The 9,073-nt window shown below is 46.9% G+C and overlaps 1 long non-coding RNA gene across 1 annotated transcript in view; it reads left to right on the top strand.

Moving 5' to 3' along the window:
- Positions 1–2,259, top strand: part of LOC142560245 (uncharacterized) — a 6,425-nt gene extending 4,166 nt beyond the window's left edge. The window contains exons 2-3 of the long non-coding RNA XR_012823326.1: positions 334–427; positions 1,718–2,259. This is a non-coding gene — a long non-coding RNA (uncharacterized LOC142560245). The remainder of the gene's footprint in view (positions 1–333; positions 428–1,717) is intronic.
- Positions 2,260–9,073: the final 6,814 nt, after the last annotated feature.

Below are 9,073 nucleotides of genomic sequence, written 5' to 3'. Positions count from 1 at the left end.
CGGTTTAATACTCGATTACTCTGGAAGGCCCCAGGACAACATTTCTTCTTCACTGCTTGTACAATAGCCGGTGCTGTTAAAGACCAGGTTTAGAAAGCGAAAAAAATAAAGCTCTAAACCTCTTCATCTAGGCGATAAAGGCACCAGACGACCCTGTCCAAGGTTAGTAGTGTGAGCTCACCGTGCTGGAGCTGCGTCACGGAAGGCAGATTTAAGCGATTTACGTGCAAGAACGATAGTAGTGCCAGCGCTTCCATGTAGTAACTCCCGCGCTTCAAATCCATTTCTTACTCGAGGCCGGAGACAAATTCGTATTCATATATCAACCCGCAGGCTCACTTTGATGAGGACAGCTTTGAGCAAAAGCGCGCTGATGGCTGGAAAAGGCTAAAGCAGGATGCTGTGCCGACGCTGTTCCCGCCAAAGGGTAAGTTTGGCGTCATTTGACACCAAGACTACGCTTAAATGCTCACTAGCTGTTCTATACCGGGCCACTTCCGTTGTTTTCGCTTTTAACATTGTTGGTCCCTATATGCCATCTTTATTAAGCTTCTATACTAATCGCAGTTGCGTAATTTATTGGCACGATTAATTGCCGATGTCTTTGCTCTACAAGGCCGCTCACGGGGAAACCTAGCCGACACACCCAGGCTTCATAGGTGGTGGTCCTGAGCAGGGCCTTATAGTTCAGCCGTGTGTGGATTGGTTGAACCTGGTTGGGCCAGCCAAGATGCTTTTGCGCAATACGGGAAAAAGTTAAAGGCGCGCGATGGATGTCTTTGAAGGGAAAAGCGTTATTCACTGCACGTCTTCCTTTTTTTTTTGCACCCATCCTCTCTCTCTCTCTCTGCTATCATGCAGGAGGTTGCGCGGTCGATTCCCGACAGTCGCGATCGCATTACGAAGGCCTTGTGTTGCGTCACAGGGCTTATATGTCCGTATAATAGGAGTTTACTGCGTTTTCTTGTAGGTCTTACCCATACTGAAGGCAGGAAAAGTGTCGATGACCCTTGAACTTGCTGCAGCGTACGAAGATTCCTTTTTGTTCTGCTATTTTTGCATTCTCGTTTTGGTAATCGCTGTGTTTTGTTTCGTTGTTGTATTGACGGATTGCACTCTGTTTATTCGCACATTGCTATGTTCCCCATGCTGTGATTTCTTTTTTTACATTATTTCTACGCACATCCTTTTCGCATGCATACCTGCCAACATTTAAGAGTTTATCGTAAAAATTCCAGATCTTTTATCGCTCATTTACCATTGTCGTATTGACACAAGTATACACAAATACGGAATTAATGCGGAACGGCTACCGAATCTTCGACAGCCGTTGCATGAATGCTGCATCAATAAACTTCGTCTCCTTGCCTGAGGCAAAGATCATTGCTGCTGCGACATACGTGTGTGCGTGTGTGTGTGTGTGTGCGCGCGCTCATAATCCAGCTTGCCTATTCCTGGCATTTGTATATAACAATGTAAGCAATCTTTTTAATAAACAGTAAACGTATTAAATAATGAAATAGCTTCATATTTTTCTACGAATTTTCGTATTCATTGCTTTTCACTGTAATGTCCTTTTCGAATTCTAAGTTTGGCAGGTATGTTGTTGATCTTTCTTTTTGTATCTAAATACCTTCTGCATGAGTATTTGGATGACCTTTTGTGTTCTACATATAAATAAAAGTAACTATACAGTGTCCACGTTTTCGTTACGCAGTATCTTCTCGCAAACGAACTACGGCGAAAGGCGCAACGGGAACGGCAACGTCATCTGTGGCAAGTGAGGGTTCCGTATAGATGGAGCAGATCCGGCATCGACGCAGGTGCAGGTGCGCCTGTTGTCGTCCTCCAACGGCACTGATCTGTCTCGGCTAGAGAGCTGCATCTTGCCACAGATAGCCAACTCAAGCCGGACGCCCCGGAGTACAACAGTCAAGCAGGAGCTCGCTGCGCTGAACGCTGCGTCATCCGATCCTCCGTGTTATAACAGCTCCTGCGCAGAACTGCGACAACAACTTGCAGACACGACGAGAAGGCACGACCAACTGCTCAAAGCTTACGGGATTGCGAATTCGACCGTTAACGCGCTTAGAAGTAAGGTCGGCGAGTTGGAAAGCACCGTGGAAATTCTCCGACAGCGCCTTCAGCCCCGCAACGGCATTCATTTGCAGGTGGCGCCACGAAAGAGGAACCACAGCAGTACCTATACGCAATAAAGTTCGCGTTTAGGGATTTTCCTGCTGAACTTCCTCGACCATGTGTGCGTATGCCTGGTTGCCGCTCCTATACCTGCTTGCTTACTCAGTGCTCGCAACCGCTATAATAGTCACAAATTAGAATAATGACTTCGTTTTCATATGTACAGTAATGGGGAGAGAGAGTGAAAAAAATGTTCGGGATGGGCTTAACTAGCTGTTTCCTTCGCATTTCAAAACATACGTACTTTTGCTTCCTTTTTTTTAGTTGGCCGACAGCGGTTAGTGTAATTCGCATTGGGTACTGAAATAAGCAATTGTGGTCAACAGTCAATAGTGATATATGCATTACCATATAGAAAAACGATACACTATACTACATGGCTGAATAAACGTACGCTCTCCAACTGAAAAAAAAATTCAAGACACAGATTGACGTTACGGCTCGCAATACGGGTGCCTTGTTCACAATCTACTATAGCTGCTACACTTAGCTATAGGAGTGATTAAAAAGCATCTGACAGTAAATACTGCTCAATATATTAACGATCATGGCGAAAAAGATTAGCAATAACTACATTGTGTACATAATATGTTCAAAATAAGCGCAATACAGACGAAACATTTTCCTTTTTTTTTTTAATATAAGTTGGGATGCATTTTCGTCCGGAGTGCAGATCCGGCTGTGCGTGAATACACACCGCGAGATGAGATAAGGACACTGCAGAGGTGACAAGACGGGACGCAGCTCCGGTTCTCGCCTCTGTATACCCTCATCTGCTCGCATTGCACGCACTATACCAATGCGCGAGCAACTAGACCAGCTAGCTATGCGCAGCCCCGGTCCTCTACCGGAATTCCATAGGGTGCTTAGATTACTGGTGCGTGCTGTCAACGTTGGGAAACCGTTATTTTAATTCAATCATATTACACACAGTTTGAAAGTTAGTGTCCCAAGCGTGATCCCACTTAAAACAAGTGAGACATTTATTCTTGACTATTGTTTGGACAAGCCGAGCTACTTTATGCGTATAATTTTGCCAGGCCTATCTTTTGGCTTGTCTTAAATTCATTCTGTCATCACGGCTTGGAGTGGAACACGCAACAAAATTGTAATGAAACGTTCGCGAGGACACACGTAACGACCACGCCCGCGAGCAGCGCTAGCCGGCCGCTCCGTGCACTCTGGAACGCCGCTTTGCCTGCGCTCAAACTTGATTTGAACGTCCCGCCGCTTCTTGCGCAAGCAATCACGTGCCCGCTGTTACACGTTGCACGGGGCTTCGCGGAGGCTTTCCGTGTTTGCGAAGGCAGCGTGTTCGACCATTTTACGATGCCGTCTTCCGCGTTGTACGATAAACCGAAAGAATCTAATGTGAAGAGCCGCGCCTTATGTTAAAGAAGAAAAAAAAACAAACTGGACAGGTGGGTATAGAAGCCGCTGCCTGTCCCGTAGCAGACGGCCGGGGGATGTGGCGTGCCCCTGTAATCCAGCTTCTCGGAGGCCGGGTCCAGAGGACGGGCTGAGGCCGGGAGTCCTGCACCGCGGCCGAGCATGTCGACGGGGCGTCCGCGCTAAGCGGGGCGTCGATATGGCGACCCCGGGTGAACCCGGCGGTGGCCAGGTCGCCTAAGGAGGAGCGAACCGGCCCAGGGCGGAGACGCAGCAGGCAGAAGCTCCCGCGCTCGGCGGTAGCGGGATAGCGGCCCGGAGTGGTCGCCGCGGTACAGCCCGGACGTCAGTGCCGGACCTGGATCCCTTCTTTTTTTTAAAGGTTCTTTATGTGATTTCTTGGTAACGTCTGGGATTGGGAGCCAGTCGCTCTCGCTCTTCCCTTCTTGTCACACCGAGTGTATATGCCACAAGTAGAACTAGCACAGAGAAGGGCTGGACTACTTATCGCGCAAAGGTAATTCAAAACATCTACAGAAATTGGGTGGGCGCTTAATGCCTGCTCCAGACGCCGTAGCACTTTTGCAGTGGCCAGTTGATGCGATTTCGCGCGCTTGAACATCTGAGAACAACACTGTGACGGGAGAATGGCGTTGTCTAATGAATAAGCGAACACGCGATTGCTTGCTTGCTTGTTAGCTTGCTTGTTAGCTTGCTCCCTATATTATGCCGTGTACTCAATACGTGGGATTAGCCAAGAACCCGTCGGTTAAACGGATGAGGGGGAGACAAATACATGTCAGGGTGTAGTTGAAGCTGTACACGGAATGAAAGAACACAAACTTATTTTAGAGACATTTATTTTTTTTTCTCTGTCGAGATGCCGGCAACAGGCGTTCCTTGTGCTTTCACCGGAAATTTTCTTCATCACACTAATTTGCGCACTTGTGTGTTCAATGTTTCCTTAATGCTTGTTAATTTTATGCCCGATCAACTTGGTTATACCACGCGTCCCAGTGATTAACTGTGCAATTGTTCGCGTTTAAAATAAATGAAGAAAAGGAAAGAGATTACTGCTAGGCCGCAGTGCAACTGTCCATCGGTGTCTGCTAGCACCTGATCGGCGGTCAGCAGTACGGGTAGGATTGAGGAGGAACGGAGAGGGCAAGAGGGGGACATGCAGGAAGAGGAGGTTAAAGTAAATGAGGTGAACTAGTTACGTGTAGTACATTCCTGAGTTGCTTAGGTACTGAATATAATAACCAGTGAAGCTCGTTTCCATTTTCTCTTTATAGAAATCCCGCATGTCATAGGGCTTTCGGGGAAGGGCATCGCGATATGGTTACTTCTTTGCTTTAACAGATAGCCCTTTATCCTGCCCGTGCATTTTTTTTTTTTTTCAGAAAAATGAACTGGGATGACTCTTCAGCATGAATATCGCACCAGCGCTAAAGAATGGGCCGTTACAACTGTGCGCGGACTTCCGGAAAGCGAAGGCGTGAACTCAAAATTTGGCGCCTTGCCCTCCATGATTTCTCAGCATGGCGTCATCCGGTCTCGGAGACTATACTTGCGCTGCTTCGTCTTTTCGGCGCTAGATGGCGGGGCCTGTCAACTTGTGCTTTGGCAGCGTTGCAAACGCGCGTGCTTTCAAGGTCGCTAAGAGTGGACATGGTGAGATGCTCTCCGAATTTTCTCTTACATTTCCTCGCTGCAGTAGGGCGGCCTACTTGTTGCGTATCTGTGATGCCATCTGCGACTAGTATTCTTCGTACCATGCTTAAAATTTGCTTGGGATCAATGCAGTACGTAACAGCGGCCTTCATATTACTACTGGCCCCGGAAACTTATGAAGTTGGGTGTTACATTAGAGACGAAATGCTAATTCGGCAACTCAAACAAACAGAGCGCGATGAAATAATTTAACGGAAGGGCTCGTCTTCACAATAATTACAGGACACTCGTCCAACACACGCACAGAAAGTGATGAGTGGTGTTCTGGGAAGGATCCTTCCTTGCAACTGATGAGTGAACGAACGAATGAACGAAAGAAAAAAACTCAGGCCCCTTCCACTCTGTGAAGAAGGATGACCAGCGAAACTGTGTATGTGGGCCCCTTAATGGCGAACTGCACCTCCGCCGGGGGTCGGCCCGGCATTGCACTATCTTCGGGATCGGCCCACGTATGGGGAGTTTTCTTGCTTACGACGTAAAAATTTCCTTGGACGGTAGAAGTGTACAGCTTTGCTGTAATAAATGAGTCCCAGCACGTGCACTGATTCCCAGATAGCCCACTGCTCCTCGCCCCCCCCCCCCCCGCCTTCTTTTTCGCTGACTGCTTAATCGCTCACCGATCACTCTGTACAGCCGCGGCAACTCAGTGACTGTGGCGTTTTACTGTTCAGCAAAAGGTTACTGGTTCGATTCCCTGGCATGGCGGCCGCATTCTAATTGGAGCAGAATGCAAACGCTCTCATGTGTGGGGCTGTAGGGGCAGGTTAAAGAATCCCGCGAGGTCCGTGTTATTGCGACGCAAAACTAACTAACAAGTTAAATAAATTATAATAATACTCCTTTCTTTTAATTTCGCTCCCCCCCCCCCCCCCCCCAATTGGCTGCAGGGGTGCATCCCCATCTTGTTTTCTAACAAATAACAAAATAGCTTCTTGCATTTGGAAACACTTCTCGGGAAAGTGATATTGATGGCGATTGATTGCAGTTATGAAATAGAGCCTTCAAACGGTAGTCAAGCAATTACGAAAGAAGAAACGATTGATCACCTACCTTTCTTTTTTCTCCAATATACTTTGAACAATTCCTTCACGAACTGCTCAATCATACGCGCATTATGATGAGCCGGTTCGGTAGCTTTATGATGTGTTTATTGCCGTTGAGATGCTAATTAAGCTAACTCACGCGTTGTTGCTTCGAAGCTGGCTTAGTTCATCGGTTTCTCAAGTTTCCTTGTGAAGGCATCGACTGAAACCACGGGAGACGTGATATGCACGGTAATATGCTGGAGATGAAGGTGACGTTGTAATAATTCATAAAATGAAGCTTGTTTCCTGCCAGTTTCCTAAGTTTAAATATGTGTGACCGAGTTGCGCTGCTAGAATTAATTCTCGTATGTAGCTTTAGCGTCTCACTTTGTTTTATGATTCAACTATGTATGCTTATTATATACCAGGTCTATTCTTCTTTCTTCTTTAGTTGCAACAAAATGAAATAAAAGTACTTAATTGAGTAGTTACCATAATTACACTAATTTCGATTTTGAATTAATGACTATACGGCACATATTTCAGTCTACGAATTCTCTAGGCTACGTCAGTTTCGTCAGTCTAGGCAGGGGATTTCTCAAGACTACGTCAGTTTCGACATATTAATTTTCGAAGTGTCCGATGAAGTGCATTGGCGTTCCTGTTAATTTTGCCGTTCAATTCATAAAACAACGTTTTCATAAAAAGAAGTTAAGGGGAACAACGGGGCGTTTTTATCGCATATATAACGGCGCATGTTTTGAAACCGGTGTCATCCTCCTAATTCGTTCCATGTTGCCATACCTTGCGAACTCGCTGGCTACAATTCGTAGAGCGAAATATGTACCCTAACGTAAGTATGTTACACATATAATTAGTGTAATTATGTTATATCCAATTAGCATTTTTATTTCTCGTAGAAATAATGGCTGCCTCATCGGGTAATTTAGCTTGCGGGTTGGAATTGTGTTATCCGCCATAGGCAATTTTTGATAATTTGGCACAGATTAAATAAAAGACAGAAAAAGAAAGAAAGAAAGAAAGAAAGAAAGAAAGAAACAAAGAAAGAAAGAAACAAAGAAAGAAAGAAAGAAAGAAAGAAAGACACCCTATATATAAAGAGTATAAGCGGACTTCAGCGAATCCTCTAGCTCTGAACTTATTTACTTGCGACTACAGCATTCCCACACAATGAACACCGGCATATTTTCAACACTTTATTTGCAATGCATGGCCTCCGAAATGCACGCGCTTACACCTCCACTCTGGGAGTCTGCGCGAGGTGCAGAACGTCGCACGAATCCCTAAGCGTGAATGTTGCCCGACAGCGCACGTGAAACGCGTCCTGCTCATCGCCTGTAGTGCATACGACTGGCCCATGCGCGCGGATCTCGGGAGTTCTGGACCGAGGGCTGCTCCCTATGAAGCATTCCACCCCTGTTTGGCACAATAAAGGTCTCTCTCTCTCTCTCTCTCTCTCTCTCTCTCTCTCTCTCTCTCTCTCTCTCTCTCTCAACCGCTCCGAGGTGTACATCACCGTAGGTACGGTACGGTCAGCTCTGAATGGGAAAACCTCATTATAATTCGAAATAACCCATCTTTAATGTATCAACTTCATATGGGGGAAAGAATACGCAGATCCAACGTCATTTTGGGAATCTACGCGAAGCGAAACTTTACTGAAGCGCTTAATTTATTACTATACGAAGGTGTTCGTCTTCTGCAACGCGTCTTTGCAGCGCAGCGCAGCGATCATACATGTATCGTCTATCCCCCGCTTTATCAAGCCACCACCGGGATTAGCCCGGTTTGCTATCGCACTATGCCTCCGAGACCAGCGCATCTTACTCGGCCAGACGCCGACCGAGCAGACGCACCAAACTGCGGAAGAGAAAGCACACTAATATTCGCTTAGAAGAACTGTGCGCGCGAAGACGTATGCTTGTTTCACTGAGGATGTTTCAGTACCGGTCACCGTGTCGCTGCGTAGTACCGCAGAGAACAGGGTCGTCAACCGGCACATCTGTAAAGATAGTACATATGCTAGTACATACAAGCTGATTCGTTAGATGAGCGCTGTCCTTGCCGTGCGAATTATTCGGCAGGAGAGCCGCAGCAGCACTGTGATTTGTTGGGCGTGTTGGTAGACTGACTTGGAAAGCATATTTAGCGCCAGCTAACAAGGACAGAAGGCAGACGACACCACAATGCCCCAAATAACCGCACTGCACACTATATAGTTAGATCGCAACTGGCGATGGGCGACGTTTCGTTTCTCTTCGCTATGAGGCGAGGGTGCAGCTTTCCTGGCGAGACTATAGGACGGAGACGTGGCGACGACGACGTGACGAAGGCGGCGTATCGGATCGAAGGGGACGGACGGGCGGTACAAATGATTAGGAGGCATGGTGAGCATAACGCGTGCTGGTGTAATCGGGACTGAGAAGCCTCTACATCCACGGCTGCGCTTACAGAGTCTTTTATAATGTTCAATCGACAAAAGACGCGACAAACCGGACGTGAGATATACACGCGACATACCTTCATGAGGTAAACACGCGCACTGTCCGCCACCTAACGCATAAATAATCGTCCGCTCTCGCCTCCTTCTTTGTGAACAAGGGACTGCTTTATAACGTCATGCTAACAAGGCCGAAATTTCTATTAACGAGCGCGGCGTCATGAAACCGGTGACGTCAAAATCACCAGACTTACCCGGCAGCATT

The sequence above is a fragment of the Dermacentor variabilis genome, chromosome 10 (assembly GCF_050947875.1).
Source record: "Dermacentor variabilis isolate Ectoservices chromosome 10, ASM5094787v1, whole genome shotgun sequence".
Lineage (NCBI taxonomy): Eukaryota > Metazoa > Arthropoda > Arachnida > Ixodida > Ixodidae > Dermacentor > Dermacentor variabilis.
This window is presented reverse-complemented; position numbering and strand designations above follow the sequence as displayed.